Source organism: Amblyraja radiata, chromosome 20, assembly GCF_010909765.2.
Source record: "Amblyraja radiata isolate CabotCenter1 chromosome 20, sAmbRad1.1.pri, whole genome shotgun sequence".
In the NCBI taxonomy this organism is placed as follows: Eukaryota; Metazoa; Chordata; class Chondrichthyes; order Rajiformes; family Rajidae; genus Amblyraja; species Amblyraja radiata.
Genome location: NC_045975.1, coordinates 2361809 through 2379495, shown reverse-complemented (window position 1 = coordinate 2379495; position 17687 = coordinate 2361809).

The following is a 17687-nucleotide window of genomic DNA, read 5'->3' as shown; positions in this document are numbered from 1 at the left end:
CACGACCACATACCACGACACGACCACCGCGCGACCACTGCACGGCCACCGCATGGCCATTGCACGACCAGCATGACCACCGCACGACCACCGCACGATCACCGCACGATCACCGCACGACCACCCCGCAACCCCCCCCCCCCCCCCCCCCCCCCCCAGGAGAGACACCGCGCCGTGCTCAGGTAGCGCCGCTCTGGAGGGAATGGACATGCGACGTTTCCGGTCTGAGGAAGGGTCCCGACCCCTAAAGGTGGTCCATCCACCTCCCCCCGCCATCCCGCCCCCCCACCCATCCCCCCACCCACCCACACATCCACACACACCCACACAAGCTGCCCGACCCGTTGAGTTGCTTCAGCACTTGGTTGTCATTGCAGCTTCTGTAGCTCCGCGCCCGGGGATTCCCTCCCCCCCCGGGGGGCTGGTGTGAGACCCCCCCCCCCCCCGTCCTCTGTTCGTCCAGCCGAGCGGAATACCCGCAAAGCGTGAGGATGAGCGGCACAGACGGTCATTATTGTGCAGGCAGGAACTGCAGGTGTTGGTTTAAACCGAAGATAGACACAAAATGCTGGAGTAACTCAGCGGGACAGGCGGCATCTCTGGAGAGAAGGAATGGGTGACGTTTTGGGTCGAGACCCTTCTTCAGACTGAGAGTCGGGGGGGGGGGGGGGGGGGGGGGGTGACTAGAGATATAATCTGTACCCTGGTCTATTCCACACGCTGCCGAGGCCAGTGAGTACTAATCTGCACAACAGCAGAGATAACATCAACTCTTTGGGAAGAGAGAGACAGTATTTGAAGGCTTGTCCCAGCGGGAGCTGTGGGGAGTGATAGGGGCATCTAAACCTTTGTCGAAACATAGAAAATAGGTTGCAGGAGCAGACCATTCGGTCCTTCGAGCCTGCACCGCCATTCAATATGATCACGGCTGATCATCCAACTCAGTATCCTGTACCTGCCTGCCGTTAGCCCTAAGAGCTAAATCTAACCTCTTGGAGGGGCGACTGTTGACTCCAGCTGACTCCATCTCAGACATGTCACCAATTCTACAGAAAATTGGTTTTTGCTTTGACTTGGTTTGCGGGCTTCAGGAGTGACCGCTCGCTCACCTGCCGCGGACTGAAGTTAGCGCGGACCAGTCTTTATCGCCGTCTAGATCTCTCGTTTCCCTCTCCCCTGACTCTCAGTCTGAAGAAGGGTCTCGACCCGAAACGTCACCCATTCCTTCTCTCCGGGGATGCTGACTGTCCCACTGAGTTACTCCAGCATTTTGGGGGTCTAGCTGAAGTTAGCGCGGATTGGCAGCTTGCTCCGGGCGGGTGCCTGTGCTCGGGCTACAGGGGGCAGCGGCTCGATGTTCTCGCAGCTCGGCTCAGCTCAATAGGCAATAGACAATAGGTGCAGGAGGTGGCCATTCGGCCCTACAAGCCAGCACGGCCATTCAATGTGAACACGGCTGATCATCCACAATCAGTACCCCGTTCCTGCCTGAGATCGGCTCAGCTAGGCTCGGCTCTTCAGCTCGGCTCGGCTCGGCTCGGCTCGGTTCTGCCGCGGGCGGGAAGCGGATCCGCAGTGACGCGGCCGACAGCGCGGAGCCTCCCCTGGAAATCACCGCGGCGTCAGCGCCGGCTCCGTGTGCAATGGGCGAGTGTGCAAGGGATGGGTGTGCAAGGGCGAGTGTGTTGTGGGCAGGTGTTGCGATGGTCGGGAACGTGCAATGACCTAGCGTGCAATGACCGAGCGTGCAATGAGCAAGTGTGCAAGCGGCGAGTGTGCAAGCGGTGAGTGTGCAACGGGTGGGCGTGGGGTGCAATGGACATGGGTGTGCAATGTGCGAGTGTGCAATGTGCGAGTGTGCAAGGGGCGAGTGTGCAAGGGGCGAGTGTGCAAGGGGCGAGCGTCGAAACCCCTCAATAACCGGTGGCACACGCACCAACCACCGCGAACCCAACTCACACCAGTGACAACACACACGCTCATAATAAACCGCAAAACTAAAGGGGGGGGGGGGGACAAATAAATCACTTTCTGTCTCAACTTACAACTAAACCGGTCTAAATGTGTAGGAAGGAACTGCAGATGCTGGTTTACACCGAAGATAGACACTTAATACTGGAATCACTCAGCGGAACGGGCAGCATCTCTGGCGAAGGTGAAATAGGTGAGGGCTCGGATGGAGAGGCTACTTCAGGTAGCTGGGCTGATCAGGGCTAGTTTGGTGACGGGAAGGTTCAATCATTCGTGGGGTTTCTACCCAAACCCCGGTGGCGCGTTTCCACTGTTGTTCAGTGCCAGCCCTGATTTGTTCCGGACTTTTATCGTCTCTAGTTTATCCTCCTCCCTCCACTTTCAAACTGACGAAGGCTTCCAATCCGAGACGTCACCTACTCATTTTTCTCCAGAGATGCTGCCCGGCCCGCTGAGTTTAGTCCAGCATTTTCTGCCCGTCCTCGGTCTAAACCAGCATCTGCAGTTCCATCCAACACAGACGCGGTTTCAAGTAACTCAGCGGGACAGGCAGCATCTGTGGAGAGAAGGAATGGGTAACGTTTCGGGTCGAGACACACACAGAATGCATGCGGTTTACCTACCCGTCTCTGATCCACCGCCACCAGCCTAGGACATCCCAATCAACACTTGGACTTCAGAAAGTTGCGCCTTGTTCGTTCACCTTGCTCTTTTCATTCATTGAAGATTCCCATGCATCGCTGAGAGCTTCCCCACTTCGCGGCCACAGCCCAATTGGCAGCGATTTGAAGCGTGATAGAGTCGTACGCCCGTCTCGTAGTAACCGTGTCAGTTTTTGCAGATTTTAGATTGAAATCTCTCCCTCTCTCTCCCTCGCTCTCTTTATATGGCAATTGCCATTGATGACGCGCTATTTTGGACCACCAACTCGCTATGAGGCACCAACTCGCTGTCTCTGGTGCTGGTACGTACCTCTCAGAACCGCGTCAAGGAGCATGGAGCAGAGATTTACCCCTCTCTCCTGATAATATTCTATCTTTTGACTACACGCGGCTCGCTGTTGCTTTTAGTACATGACTTGCCCACGCACGGTCACGTGAAGACAGAGCTGGCTTGGCAAAAAAAAAAGATATCTTATAATAATATCTAATCACAGGTCGCCCCCCCCCCCCCCCCCCCCCCCCCCCCCCCCCTCTCTGCCCGCGACACCTCGCCAAGTAACATCCACAACTATTAATTCAACTCAAACCTAATTATCTCCGATTATCTCGGGGGACGTGACTGGCGCTAATTCAGAGGAAGTGTTTTAATTTAACTCGGGGATTCCATTTCTCTTACTCCTCCAGTTATCCTCTGATCTTATTACTAATGATGACAGCGGCCGCGATTACCCCCCACCCCCCCTCCTCCTCCCCACCCCTCCTCTAGTGAGTTTACTTACCATGACTTGTGGGTTGCCCAGTGGTAGCGAGGTGTGCTAAAACCCAGCCTCACCGGCAGATGCTGCAATGCAATGTATCTTGTTTGAAGACATCATGCGAACTTCTCTGCTTCCACAGTGAATCGCCCACCACTAGTGTGACTTATGAATGTAACATCCGCAGCTGAAACTACCGGCACCTCAGTGACTACAAGATAGACGTACACAGAGGTGATTTAAACTTGCACATTTACGCAGCGCATACGCTCAGATGCGTTTCAGTTCTTACGTGACTGATGAATTAGGGAATAATTGATCTTGGAGATAGCGAGCCACCAGGTATAACACACCGACACTACCAGGCGCGCTGGGTCTGGGTTAAATTGCCTGCCCTATTTAAAAAAAAACCTTGCTTGTTCGCGTTTTAAAAGTGCAGTATAAGTGAAACTTTCAGACACGTGGCTCCCCAAGTAGCGAGCAACACCAGATCTCCGCTGAGCAGTAACTGGGGGATGATATTGGACAGGTAAGATAGCAGTTTACTCTTTCAACATTCCCCGCACACCAGCCGACAGAGTTAGTGCACATTTTGTAGATTCCCCTCTCATAGAAGCCGACTTTTACTGCTCAGCGATCAGGATTTAGCAGCAATCACGTCAGCCCATCTACAAACGTGTCTACAACGCTGCATGCGGAGCGAAAAACACCTTCTCTTCCAAGATAAAAGTTTGTCGCTGGTAGCCTCCCTCCCCTGCGGGCAGCGATACCCGCTGCCACCCACCTCGCCCGGGCTCAGGTAGACTTCCCTTGGCTGACAGAGACGCCAATCGTGAAAAAATAATAAACCTTCGTGAATTGCTCAACACAAAAAAAAACATTCACTCATTCGTCAAAGTCGGCGTCCTAGCAACTTACCGGCAGAAAGATGCGGGCTTTAGTCGAGATGATCAACCCTGTGGCGGTTCTGATCTTGTCCTGACTGGCGATCGCTCTAAGAACCAAACACAACTACCATATAATCCAAAATGGCAATATCTCCTAGATTTGGGGATGACGTGGATGTAAATATGAGTAATAAGCCATGTAGACGTATTGGGCGATGCATGGCTTGGGTGGCTTACAGAAAGATCCATAATATCTCCTGCTCGCCAACCAACCAGCTACCAGAAACATCTATCTACGTTGTTTAGATACATTTAGTTCTGAAACAAACAATTTGTTGAGATCATACTTTGCAAACAGTCAAGTTATTTGCGATTTTAACAACTCGCTTGTTGGAGAATCCTCATCAAAGCTAGGCTCCAATGCAGTGCCAATGTTTGCAAGCATGCATGCTGTCGGGAGCAGGTGGGGTAGCGAGCGCGGTTTATATAGCCCGCGGCGCAAATGTAGACTTTACACGGGACCTCGAAAACAAGTCAAATAATGCACATTCACAACATAACGCTGAAGGCTCAGACAGAATAGCCACTCAATGAGACCGCACACCAGGGCAAGTGGTTGAATGGACAAACGCGTAGTCAAATACACCAATTCATTAGTGCATCTATTCAAAGTAACCCCGAGCTGTTGGCATGCCTAGCGTGTTATAGTCTGCAGCTCGCCATATCACCCAGCCACAGTATAACCCCAATCGCGAATAAAACACACACTGGGGGTTTCTCTGGAGATGTTTGTGTTGGGAGTGATAGAGATATCGAGCAATTTGGGGCTCAGAGCATTAGGTGACTTTATCCAATCTGACAGGCGGACGAGTTGACAATTGGCGTCGACTGAAATTCCCCTGCATGCTAATATTGCAGGCGCAGAGACAGCCTTTGGTGCCTGTTGCTAATGCCCTGATATTATTCAAATGCTAAAGACAGGGCCCTGTCGAGAGAACTACTGTCAACACGAGATAGACACAAAAATGCTGGAGTAACTCAGCGGGACAGGCAGCATCTCTGGAGAAAAGTGTGGGAAGGAACTGCAGAAGCTGATTTAAACCGAAGGTGGACACAAAACTAGTCACTCAGCGGGACAGGCAGCATCTCCGGAGAGAAGGAATGGGTGATGTTTCGGGTCGAGACCCTTCTTCTGACTTTTAAACATGAAGCTGCGAGTGTGTATAATGTAGACGGGGCAGCACTAATGCCGGAGGCCACCGACTGATGTCTGATGGAACAAATCGTGAATAAACCTGAGATCTGATGGTAACAAGTCGAACACTGTCGCAAACTGCGCTAAATGCAAGTGTGAAGAAACGTCACCCATTCCATCTCTCCGGCGATGCTGCCCGTCCCGCTGAGTTACTCCAGTTTTTTGTGTCTACCTTTGGGCCAAATGTTTGTTCCGTTGCTGGGGTCAAAGTTAGCAGGAGAGTTTCAATTAACAAACAATACGTAAAGTGGCGCATTCACATTTCTCACGGGTTTAAACTCGGCTAAACGCGAAGTTGGACTGAGATCCTGTAATGTCAATTAATTAAAAAAAACAAAAACTTTTCACTTCTGGGGTAAGTCAACCTTTGCCCATCTGCGCGAGAAGTTTCACCTAAAGTTGTCCCTTTGACTGGTTTCCAAACTATGTGGAACATTAATTGTTTTAGCTGGAGTTTACGCAGTGAAGTGAACACGGCGCTCACACGATGAACACCCAGAGCTAATTTAAGGCTGATTAGGTCGATGGCAACTTCCTTGAAGTGAGCGCTCACATTGCGCGTTTATAAACTCACTCTGCTCATCGCCAACAAATCTCCCCGCTGGAGTCGAGCCGCGGAATATAGCGGAGACACGTTTAGAAAAAGTCCTTTATTGCCCGTGTGAAGCACAGATTACACAAAGAGTGGTGAATCTGTGGTTTTTACACAGAGAGTGGTGAATCTGTGGTGTTTACACAGAGAGTGGTGAATCTGTGGAATTCTCTGCCACAGAAGGTAGTTGAGGCCAGTTCATTGGCTATATTTAAGAGGGAGTTAGATGTGGCCCTTGTGGCTAAAGGGATCAGGAGGTATGGAGAGAAGGCAGGGATGGGATACTGAGTTGGATGATCAGCCATGATCATATTGAATGGCGGTGCAGGCTCGAAGGGCCGAATGGCCTACTCCTGCACCTATTGTCTTTGTTTCTATGTAGATACAAGTTCAAGTTCAAGTTCAAGAGAGTTTATTGTCATGTGTCCCGGATAGGACAATGAAATTCTTGCTTTGCTTCAGCACAACAGAACATAGTAGGCATTGACTACAGAACAGGTCAGTGTGTCCATATACCATTTCTCTTACGTACAATATTGCATGTTATTGTCGGTCTAGAAATGGAAAAAAAAGTGACGTTTTAATGAAATGTTTAAGAAGGAACTGCAGATGCTGGAAAATCGAAGGTCGACAAAAAATGCTGGAGAAACTCAGCGGGTGAGGCAGCATCTATGGAGCGAAGGAATGGGTGATGTTTCGGGTCGAGACTCTTCTTCAGACTGATGTGGAGGTGGGGGGGGGGGGGTAGACTGACGTCGAGACCTTTCTTCAGACATCTCCACATCAGTCTGAAGAAGGGTCTCGACCGGAAACGCCACCTATTCCTTCGCTCCATAGACGCTGCCTCACCCGCTGAGTTTCTACAGCATTTTTGTCTAAAGTTTTAATGAAATGTTACCCAGACTGTAATAGGACGCGGGAGTATTGTGCAGGTAAAGGGTTGAAGATAGACACACACATAGCTGCGCAATGCTCCCGCGCCCTTTTACAGTCTGGGGAATATTTCATAGAAACATAGAAAATAGGTGCAGGAGGAGGCCATTCGGCCCTTCGAGCCAGCACCGCCATTCATTGTGATCATGGCTGATCGTCCCCTATCAATAACCCGTGCCTGCCTTCTCCCCATATCCCTTGACTCCACTAGCCCCTAGAGCTCTATCTAACTCTCTCTTAAATCCATCCAGTGACTTGGCCTCCACTGCCCTCTGTGGCAGGGAATTCCATAAATTCACAACTCTCTGCGTGAAAACGTTTGTTCTCACATCAGTCTTAAATGACCTCCCCTTTATTCTAAGACTGTGGCCCCTGGTTCTGGACTCGCCCAACATTGTGACCATTTTTCCTGCATCTACCTTGTCCATTATAATTTTACATGTTTCTATAAGATCCCCCTCATCCTTCTAAACTAAATGTCATTAAAACTTAGACAGAAATGCTGGAGTAACTCAGCGGGACAGGCAGCATCTGTGGAGAGAAGGAATGAATGGGTGACGTTTGCGCTATCCCTTCTCTCCAGAAATGCTGAGTTTACTCCAACCATTTTTTGCGCTCATCTTCGCTATCAACCAGAATGGCCTCCTCCTGCACCTATTTTCTATGTTTCAATAATGTTGGGCGAGTCCAGAACCAGGGAAAAAACGTTTTCACCCAGAGAGTTGTGAATTTAAGGAATTCCCTGCCACAGAGGGAAGTGGAGGCCAAGTCACTGGATGGATTTAAGAGAGAGTTAGATAGAGCTCTGGGGGCTAGTGGAGTCAAGGGATATGGGGAGAAGGCAGGCACGGGTTATTGATTGGGGACGATCAGCCATGATCACAATGAATGGCGGTGCTGGCTCGAAGGGCCGAATGGCCTCCTCCTGCACCTATTTTCTATGTTTCTTTGTTTCTATGTTTCTATGTTTCTTTGTTTCTATGTTTCTATGCACCTGGAGTTCTTTCCCACACGTTTGGCCCGTCGATCCGGTTCCACAAGTGTCCGTGTGAGTGGGGGTGGGGGGGTTGGGGGGTGGGGGATGGGGTACCCCCACCCTCTACACTACAGGTGGCCCGTTGCACTAACCAAGTCCACTAAATTGCCCCGGGATGGCCAGACGCACTGAGACCGGACTGCTGGTTGGCTGCGATTTTACCGAAGCTCGTGAAACACTGAATAGAGAACAAGGCCGTTTGTTGCAGGGACTGAAGATGTCCGGATTTGTGGACGGATTTGTCCATCACGGCATAGATGACCCCAATCTCCAGGAAGGCACCGCAGATGCTGATTTACACCGAAGATAGACACAAAATGCAGGAGTTACTCAGCGGGACAGGCAGCATCTCTGGCGAGAAATGAATGGGTCTGAAGAAGGGTCTCAACCCGAAACGTCACCCATTCCTTCTCTCCAGAGATGCTGCCTGTCCCGCTGAGTTACTCCAGCACTTTGTCTGTCTGTCTGTCTACAGTTCCTTCCTACACATGTTCATCGGGAGAGTTGTTTTTTTGAGGAGCCCTTTCCCTCATCCTCAGAACGTCTGCGGAACACTTTCTAAATACACTTGGTATTCCTTGAATGGAGCTGCCTGCCCGTGACCTGAACGGCAAGAGTGGATGAGAAAGGTGATTAGGTTTCAATGCCGGTGGCGTCGCCCGAGATTTAATGGTATCCCGTCTCTTCAGCCCACCGCCACCTCCTCTGCAATCCGACCTGTTGCATCTGATGCACCCGACTGCGCCAATCATCTATGATAAAACCAACACTGACCCCGTGCAGTAATGGAAGCAAGCATGCACCCTGCGCCTCGCCCGCCCGCCCGCCCGCCCGCAATAGTGAATAGTGAAAGAGTGGATGTGGAGAGAATGTTTCCACTAGTGGGAGAGTCTAGGACTAGAGGTCGTAGCCTCAGATTTAAAGGACGTTCTCTTCGGAAGGAGATTAGAAGGAATTTCTTCAGTCAGAGGGTGGTGAACATGTGGAATTCTTTGCCACAGAAGGCTGCGGAGGCCGTCAGTGGAGATAGATAGATAGATAGATAGATAGATAGATAGATAGATAGATAGATAGATAGATAGATAGATAGATAGATAGATAGATAGATAGATAGATAGATAGATAGATAGATAGATAGATAGATAGATAGATAGATAGATAGATAGATAGGTTGAACAAGTTAGGTCTTTATTCTTTGGAGCGCAGAAGGTTAAGGGGGGACTTGATAGAAGTCTTTAAAATTATGAGAGGGATAGACAGAGTTGACGTGGATAAGCTTTTTCCATTGAGAGTAGGGAAGATTCAAACAAGAGGACATGATTTGAGAATTAAGGGGCAAAAGTTTAGGGGTAACATGAGGGGGAACTTCTTTACTCAGAGAGTGGTAGCTGTGTGGAATGAGCATCCAGTGGAAGTGGTGGAGGCAGGTTCGATTTTATCATTTAAAAATAAATTGGATAGGTATATGGACGGGAAAGGAATGGAGGGTTATGGTCTGAGTGCAGGTAGATGGGACTAGGTGAGAGTAAGTGTTCGGCACGGACTAGAAGGGCCGAGATGGCCTGTTTCCGTGCTGTAATTGTTATATGGTTATATATGGTTATATGCTGTGATGTGTGTGCGGAAGCCAGCATCTGCCGTTCCTTCCTAGACATTGACCAGTGGCAGTGGGCTGGAAATACCCTGAGACCAGAACGTTGAGAGTGAGGGTGACATTGACTTCAACTGTGAGAGACCTCACCTGTACATGAGGTTTCATAAGACCACAGGTGTGGGTGGGGACGACCTTGTGGAAATGAAGGGTCTGAAGAAGGGTCTCGACCCGAAACGTCACCCATTCCTTCTCTCCAGAGATGCTGTCTGTTCTGCTGAGTTACTCCAGCATTTTGTGTCTACCTTCAATTTAAACCAGCATCTGCAGTTCCTTGCCGCACACCTTGTGGAAAGGTAGCTGGTATAGGAACTGCCTAGGAAGTGCAGGTGACACCAGTGAAGCGTGGATGGGTAAGGTGTGGATGGATTAGACCTTCTTGTCACCTCCCCCCTCAGCCAACAATGAACCATTGTACATTTCCTTGATCACCGTCTGCTTTGATCTGTCCTTTTCACTCCTTACATGCTCTTTGTACCCGTCCATACCTCTAGTTTTCCTCTCCCCCGACACTCAGTCTGAAGAAGGGTCTCGATCCGAAACGTCACCCATTCCTTCTCTCGGACGGTGACTGACCCGCTGAGTTACTGCAGCATTTTGTATCTATCATCTATTAGACTTCCTATGATGTTGGATGTCTTGGTGTTTGGGAGGTGTCTTGAGTCAGTCCAGAGGTCCATGAGGTGGTGTGTATTTGCTGGCGTTGGAAGGCAGTGTTGGTGGCAGGAAGATGATTGAAGATGTCACCAAACGTAGTCAGCAGTGTTCGGAGTGGCTTGTGAGTACACATGGGTTGTAGCTGAGTGGCTATGGCTGAGATTAGCCCTTAACACAATGTTTTTGACCATTTAGCATTAATACAAACTCATTGGTTGAAAGATACGGCAGGTAACCCTTCTGATACCTAATCATTGCAGTTCATCATTATCCCACTGTCTCATCCACTCCCTACACACGAGGGGCAATTTACACAGGGCCAAATTAACCTGCAAACCTGTAGAAACAAAGAACTGCAGTTGCTGCTTTACACCAAAGATAGACACAAAGTGCTGGAGTAACTCAACGGATCAGACGGAGAAAAAGGATGGGTGACGTTTCACGTTGGGACCATTTTGATCCAGAACTTTTCACACTCTTTTTTCTCCAGAGATGCTACCTGACCTGTTGAGTAACTCCAGCACTTTGATTCCATTAAACCTACAAACCCGCACGTCTTTGCAATGTGGTAGTAAACCAGAGCACCCGGAGGAAACCCACGCAGGTGACGGGGAGAGCGTACAAACTCCGTACAGACAGCACCCGTAGTCGGGATCGAACCCGGGTCTCTAGTGCTGTGAGGCAGCAACTCTACCGCTGCGCCACCGTGCCGCCCTCGAGCAATAAACTTCTTGCCTTGAAGATTGTTTTCACTGAAGATCTTGCAAACTCAGAGGGCGGTGGAGGCCGGTTCTCTGGATGCTTTCAAGAGAGAACTAGATAGGGCTCTTAAAGATAGCGGAGTCAGGGGATATGGGGAGAAGGCAGGAACGGTGTACTGATTGGGGATGATCAGCCATGATCATATTGAATGGCGGTGCTGGCTCGAAGGGCCGAATGGCCTACTCCTGCACCTATTGTCTATTGTCTGTTGATATCTCTGAAATTGGGGATAAAAATCTTAATTTACGCTTTGGGGGTGTGGAAGGAGGGGATAGATATTCTAGTTATGTCGATCCTCAGAAGATTCATCATGAATGCACTGGATTCCACCTTGCGTTACTCACCAGCATTTGATCTAGAAATAGAACAAGCACAATTGTTTCATAACCTGGATATTGGAAATAGAATTGTAATTGTGCAAATGTCACACTCCTTGTTAATAAGGGAGGCAGGGAGAATGTAACGAGTCATTTATCTTTCATCTAAACATCAATTAACGGGCACTTCCTCGAGTCAGAGAATGACATCGAAAAGAAGAAGTAATTTGGTTTGGTTCCGTGCCTTCGTACAGACACCCAAGTATCTCTCTGCTTTTTCTCAAAACATTGCATATTCTATCTGTAGGTATTTTACATTAGATGTTGGGTGGAAAGTTCAGAAGTTCACAAATTATAGGAGTAAAATTAGGCCATTCGGCCCATCGTGTCCACTCCGCCATTTTTGACTCCAAGACTGAGTGGCGCAGAGACTGGAAAGATGCCAACACCAACAACGCAGAGGTCACCACAGACCCCACAGTGAAACCACAGGGCTTTGACCTCCATCACAAGCAATGGCTAACCCTGAACAGACTCCGCGCCCTCCATGCAAGAACAGCTCATCACCTGCATCAGTGAGGGATGACAGACAGCCCAGCTTGCGACTGCGGGCATCCAGACCACACCATCCCACACATGGTGAATGACTGCCCACTGAGGCTTTTCCCTGGGAGCATCGAAGCCATCCACCCAGTAACTGATGCTGTCCTGGCCTGGATGTCTGCCCTTGATCTACAACTTTAGGCTGTGCATGCCATAAGCAAGAAGAAGAAGACTCTGCCATTCAATCGTGGCTGATCTCTGCCTCCTAATCCCATTTTCCTGCATTCTCCCCATAATCCTTGACACCCGTTCTAATCAAGAATTTGTCTATCTCTGCCTTAAAAATATCCACAGACTTGGCCTCCACAGCCCTCTGTGGCAATGAGTTCCACAGATTCACCACCCTCTGACTAAAGAAGTTCCTCCTCACCTCCTTTCTAAAAGAGCGCCCTTTAATTCTGAGGCTGTGACCTCTGGTCCTAGACTCTCCCACCAATGGAAACATCCTCTCCACATCCACTCTATCTATGCCTTTCATTATTCTGTATGTTTCAATGAGGTCCCCCCTTTGTACTCAAAGAGCACAGAAGGTCCACCAGGTTACTTAAAACCATAGCATTCTTAAGCATTGTTGAAGGGTTGCGCAGTGGCGCAGCGGGTAGAGCTGCTACCTCACAGCTCCAGAGACTCGGGTTCAATCCTGACCTCGGGTGTTATCTGGGTGGAGTTTGCACGTTCTCCCTGTCATGCGTGGGTTTTCTCCGGGTGCTCTGGTTTCTCCCCCACATCCCCGAAACGTGCGGGTTTGAAGATTATTTAGCCCTCTATAAATTGCCCCTAGTGTGTTGAGAGTGGTCTCATGTTTGATAGCACAGAAGTAGAGTGAGCAGGTGGTAGGCTTGGTATTGGTGGGCCGAAGGGCCTGTTTCCACGCTATGTCTCTCAATTAAATCTAAAAACAAAGTTTCATCTTTCAGGTAATTGTCTTATTCACTAAATTGTCTAGACAATAGACTATAGACAATAGACAATAGGTGCAGGAGTAGGCAATGGGTTGAACTTCACAATGTGACGCTATGATACAGACCAACCTCCACCCTGGAACAATGCCAGCTGGTAAAACTCTCCCTCTTTTAATCAATTTTATCCTGTTTTACAGCCATCTGTTTTTTTATAGTTACATTGTCACTTCCAACCTTTCTAGTTAAGGCAGCTGTAAAATATGCATTTAGACGTCACTTTGAATTTGTAAATTAGTCTGACGCTTCATTGACTGACTTTATTTGCTACTTCTATCCTCATAAAATAATTTTAGATTTCTTTGTAAATTATTTGCTAATCATTTCTCTCGTGAACACTGATCTCCCATTGTCACATCTACTCTGTGTTTTCTATGTTTAGTGGTCTGGGAATGATCAGCAGAGGGAGAATAGCGGAGTCAGGGGATATGGGGAGAAGGCAGCAACGGGGTACTGATTGGGGATGATCAGCCACGATCACATTGAATGGCGGTGCTGCCTCGAAGGGCCGAATGGCCTACTCCTGCACCTATTGTCTATTGTCTATAATAGTTCAACACTTGCACCAAAACACAGGGCGATCGAGAAGGGTGTCCGCGACTTTGTGAAGTACATGTCATGTCCAAGTTGTCCATTTATAAGGTGAGAATATGGAGAGAAAATTGGCTCCATGGAAGGAAGCAGAGGGTGATGATGGAAGGTTGCTTCTCGAACTGGAGGCCTGTGACTAGTGGTGTGCCTCAGGGTTCGGTGCTGGTCCCATTGCTGTTTGTCATCTACATCAATGGTTTGGATGGGAGCGTACAGGGCAAGATTGGCAATCAGCCTTTCAGGTTTGTTCCCACTCTTCAGATCACGGCCCATTTATATTTTAACATCATCACATTTCTTGGGCCAGCTTTCTTCTTCATCTCACTCTATTGGGTCTTAGATTTAAAACTATTGAGCTACTATCAATAATATAGACGGCATGGTGGAGCAGCGGTAGAGTTGCTGCCTCACAGCACCAGAGACCCGGGTTCAATCCTGACTACGGTTGCCGTCCGTATCAGAGTTTGCACGTTCTCCCCGTGACCTGCGTGGGTTTTCACCGGGTGCACCGGTTTCCTCCCACACTCCAAAGACTTGCAGGTTTGTAGGTTAATTGGCTTTGGTAAAAATTGTTAAATTGGCACTAGTGTGTAGGATAGCATCAGTGTACTGGGTGACTGGCTGGTCAGCGCGGACTCGGTGGGCCGAAGGGCCTGTTTCTGCGCAGTACCTCTAAATTTTCTTTGGAGTAGTTTAATGTTTTACTGAATTGCAACTAATTTGTGGCCTGGTAAATTCAAGTTATGTTTCATTTCATGGGGTGGGTATTCTATTGAAAGAAAAAATTCAAGGAATTGACATTCTTTTTATGAAAATGTTGATACAAATGAAGTGGATTTGAATTTATAAAGTGCATCAGGAATAATAATGAGTATAGGTTGCATAGAAATTGAATGTGATTCTTCTGTAAGATATTATTTATATGTTATCACGACATGATAATAGGTATATTTCAATAATGCTATGATCAAAAAGCAAAACATCATCAAAGATTTGATCAAGGCCATTTAGACAATGGAAGCGCAGAGCTGTACTTTTTATGTGCTAAATGAAAATACATTTTCATTTAAAATGAATGTTTAACCAATACAAAGATAGACACAAAACGCTGGAGTAACTCAGCGGGTCAGACAGCATCTCTGGAGAGAAGGAATGGGTGACGTTTCGAGTCGAGACCCTTCTTCAGAGGCCAGAGAGAGGTAAGGGTCTCGTTCCGAAACGTCACCTATTCCTTTTCTCCAGAGATGCTGTCTGACCCGCTGTCTATACCTGATATATAAAATCCAGCCAATATTAGGAGTTACATATCATGTAAAGAAGAAATAGGTTGCAGCTACCAGCCTTGGAGGGCATCTACTACACACGGTGCCTCAGGAAGGCCGTCAGCATCCACAAAGACTCCTCACACTCTTGTAATGGACTGTTCGAACTCCTACCTTCCGGCAGACATTACAAGGCCTTCTACACCCGCACCTCCAGACTCAGGAACAGCTTCATCCCCAGAGCTATCGCTGCTCTGAACCGGCCCTGCTCAGTGCCCCCCACCCCCATGAACTGTCTCCCTCGGATGGTCACGTCGCACATCGACCTGGCACAGACACATTTGCACCGTAGACTCTTTTGACTATTTTACTGTTTGACTGTTCTTTTTATAAATCATGTTTCTCGGGGTAAATCATGTTTCTCTGAGTATCTAAATCTAAATTTTATTAGATGCTTAAGTTATGACATTGGACGGAAGCTGCAGACCAAATCTTGTTGCACATATACGTGCAATGACAATAAAAGATATTATATTATATATATATTTTGTTTTGTGTTATGGACAGAAGCAAGAAGCAAGAAGCTGGTGGGTTTGATATTTTACTGGAAGGAAACCTCGAAGAAACAAAGCTACTGGCTGCAGGGAGACATGCACAGACAACAATTCAGGAAAGATGATTCATTGAATTAATATATTCCTGAGCAATCATGCTGCATTTTAGTTTGCCCAAAAAGATTCTGAAACACAATTTAAATGCTGCTGTTTGGTTTATTTTCAAACAATGTTAGTTTTTTGTAGAAATTGGTCAGTCTCAGAAGAAGTCAGTCGGTGTGTAGAAGGATGAGGGGGAACCTTGTTGATACATACCGAATAGTGAAAGGCTTGGATAGAGTGGATGTGGAGAGGATGTTTCTACTAGTGAGAGAGTCCAGGACCAGAGGGCACAGCCTCCGAATAAAAGGCTATTTTTTAAAATAATCTTATTATTAACTATTTTTTCATCTCCTTTCTAGAGGAGATGATGAGCAATTTCTTTATTCAGGGGGTGGTGAATCGGAAATTCATTGCTGCACAAGGCTGTGGAGGCCAAGTGAATAGATATTTTTAAAGTGCAGATTCACAGATACTTTTATCAGTGTCATGGGGTTATGGGGAGAAACATGGAGCATAGAAACATAGACAATAGGTGCAGGAGGCAGCCATTCAGCCCATCGAGCCAGCACCGCCATTCATTGTGATCATGGCCAATCATCCACAATCAGTAACCCGTGCCTGCCTGCTCCCCATATCCCTTGATTCCGCTAGCCCCTCGAGCTCTATCTAACGCTCTTTTAAATGTATCCAGTGAATTGGCCTCCACTGCCCTCTGTGGCAGGGAATTCCACAAGGCAGGAGATTGGGGTTGGGAGGGAGAGATAGATCAGCCATGGTTGAATGATGGAGTAGACTCGATGGGCCGAATGGCCTAATTCTGCTCTTATGATTGATAAACATGAAATCACTGGTCAGAAAATATTTCCTCTTCTAAGCTCAGATCCCAGATTCTGGAATTCATCAAAGTAAGGGCCAGAAAAAGATATTCCAAAGAGATGAATGTCAACTTAGGCAGCACGGTGGTGCAGCGGGTGGAGCTGCTGCCTCACTGTGCCAGAGAGATGAGTTCGATCCTGGCCACAGGTGCTGTCTGTGTGGAGTTTGCACCTTCTCCCCGTGACCATGTGGGTTTTATCCGGTTTCCTCCCACATCCCAAAGATGGCGTTTATTTAAAAAGTGTATTTTAATAGTGTTAGAGTATCAACTACCTCCTCCGGCAGCTCGTTCCACACACCCACTGCCCTCTATATAAAATAGTTGCCCCTCAGGTTCCTGTTGAATCTTTCTCCCCTCACCTTAAACCTATGACCTCTGGTTCTTTCATAAATTTCTCAATAAATATTCTTTGCAAAAATTTCCATCGAGGTTCATGATGTTTAGATATTTATTTAGTTGGCAGTCACGGTTTGTTTTTCTCCAGAGATGCTGCCTGACCCGCTGAGTTACTCCAGCACTCTGTGAAACGCCACCTATCCATGTTCTCCACAGATGCTGCCTGACCCGCTGAGTTACTCCAGCACTCTGTGAAACGCCACCTATCCATGTTCTCCACAGATGCTGCCTGACCCGCTGAGTTACTCCAGCACTCTGTGAAACGTCACCTATCCATGTTCTCCACAGATGCTGCCTGACCCGCTGAGTTACTCCAGCACTCTGTGAAACGTCACCTATCCATGTTCTCCACAGATGCTGCCTGACCCGCTGAGTTACTCCAGCACTCTGTGAAACGTCACCTATACGTGTTCTCCAGAGATGCTGCCTGACCCGCTGAGTTACTCCAGCACTCTGTGTCTATCTTCGGTTTAGACCAGCATCTGCAGTTCCTTCCTTGACAAAGTGTGAAGCTTTAACCCTCCTCAGAGTTGATTCCCTCCCCCCACATTCCGTCAATTAGGTATCAAATTTAGAAATTAAACTGTTTTTGATTCCAGATGGTAAATCATTATTGCGATTTGTGAACCTAATAACCTGACACGGGTTCAATCCTGACCACTGGTGCTGTCTGTATGGAGTTTGCACGTCACCCTGTAACCGTGTTGGTTTCCTCCCATGTTCTAGAGACGCGCAGGTTTGCATGTTAATTGGCTTCTGTAAATTGTCCCTGGTGTGTAGGATGGAACTAGTGTGCGGGGATCGCTGGTCGGTGCGGACTCGGTGGGCTGAATGGCCTGTTTCCACGCTGTATCTCCAAACTAAA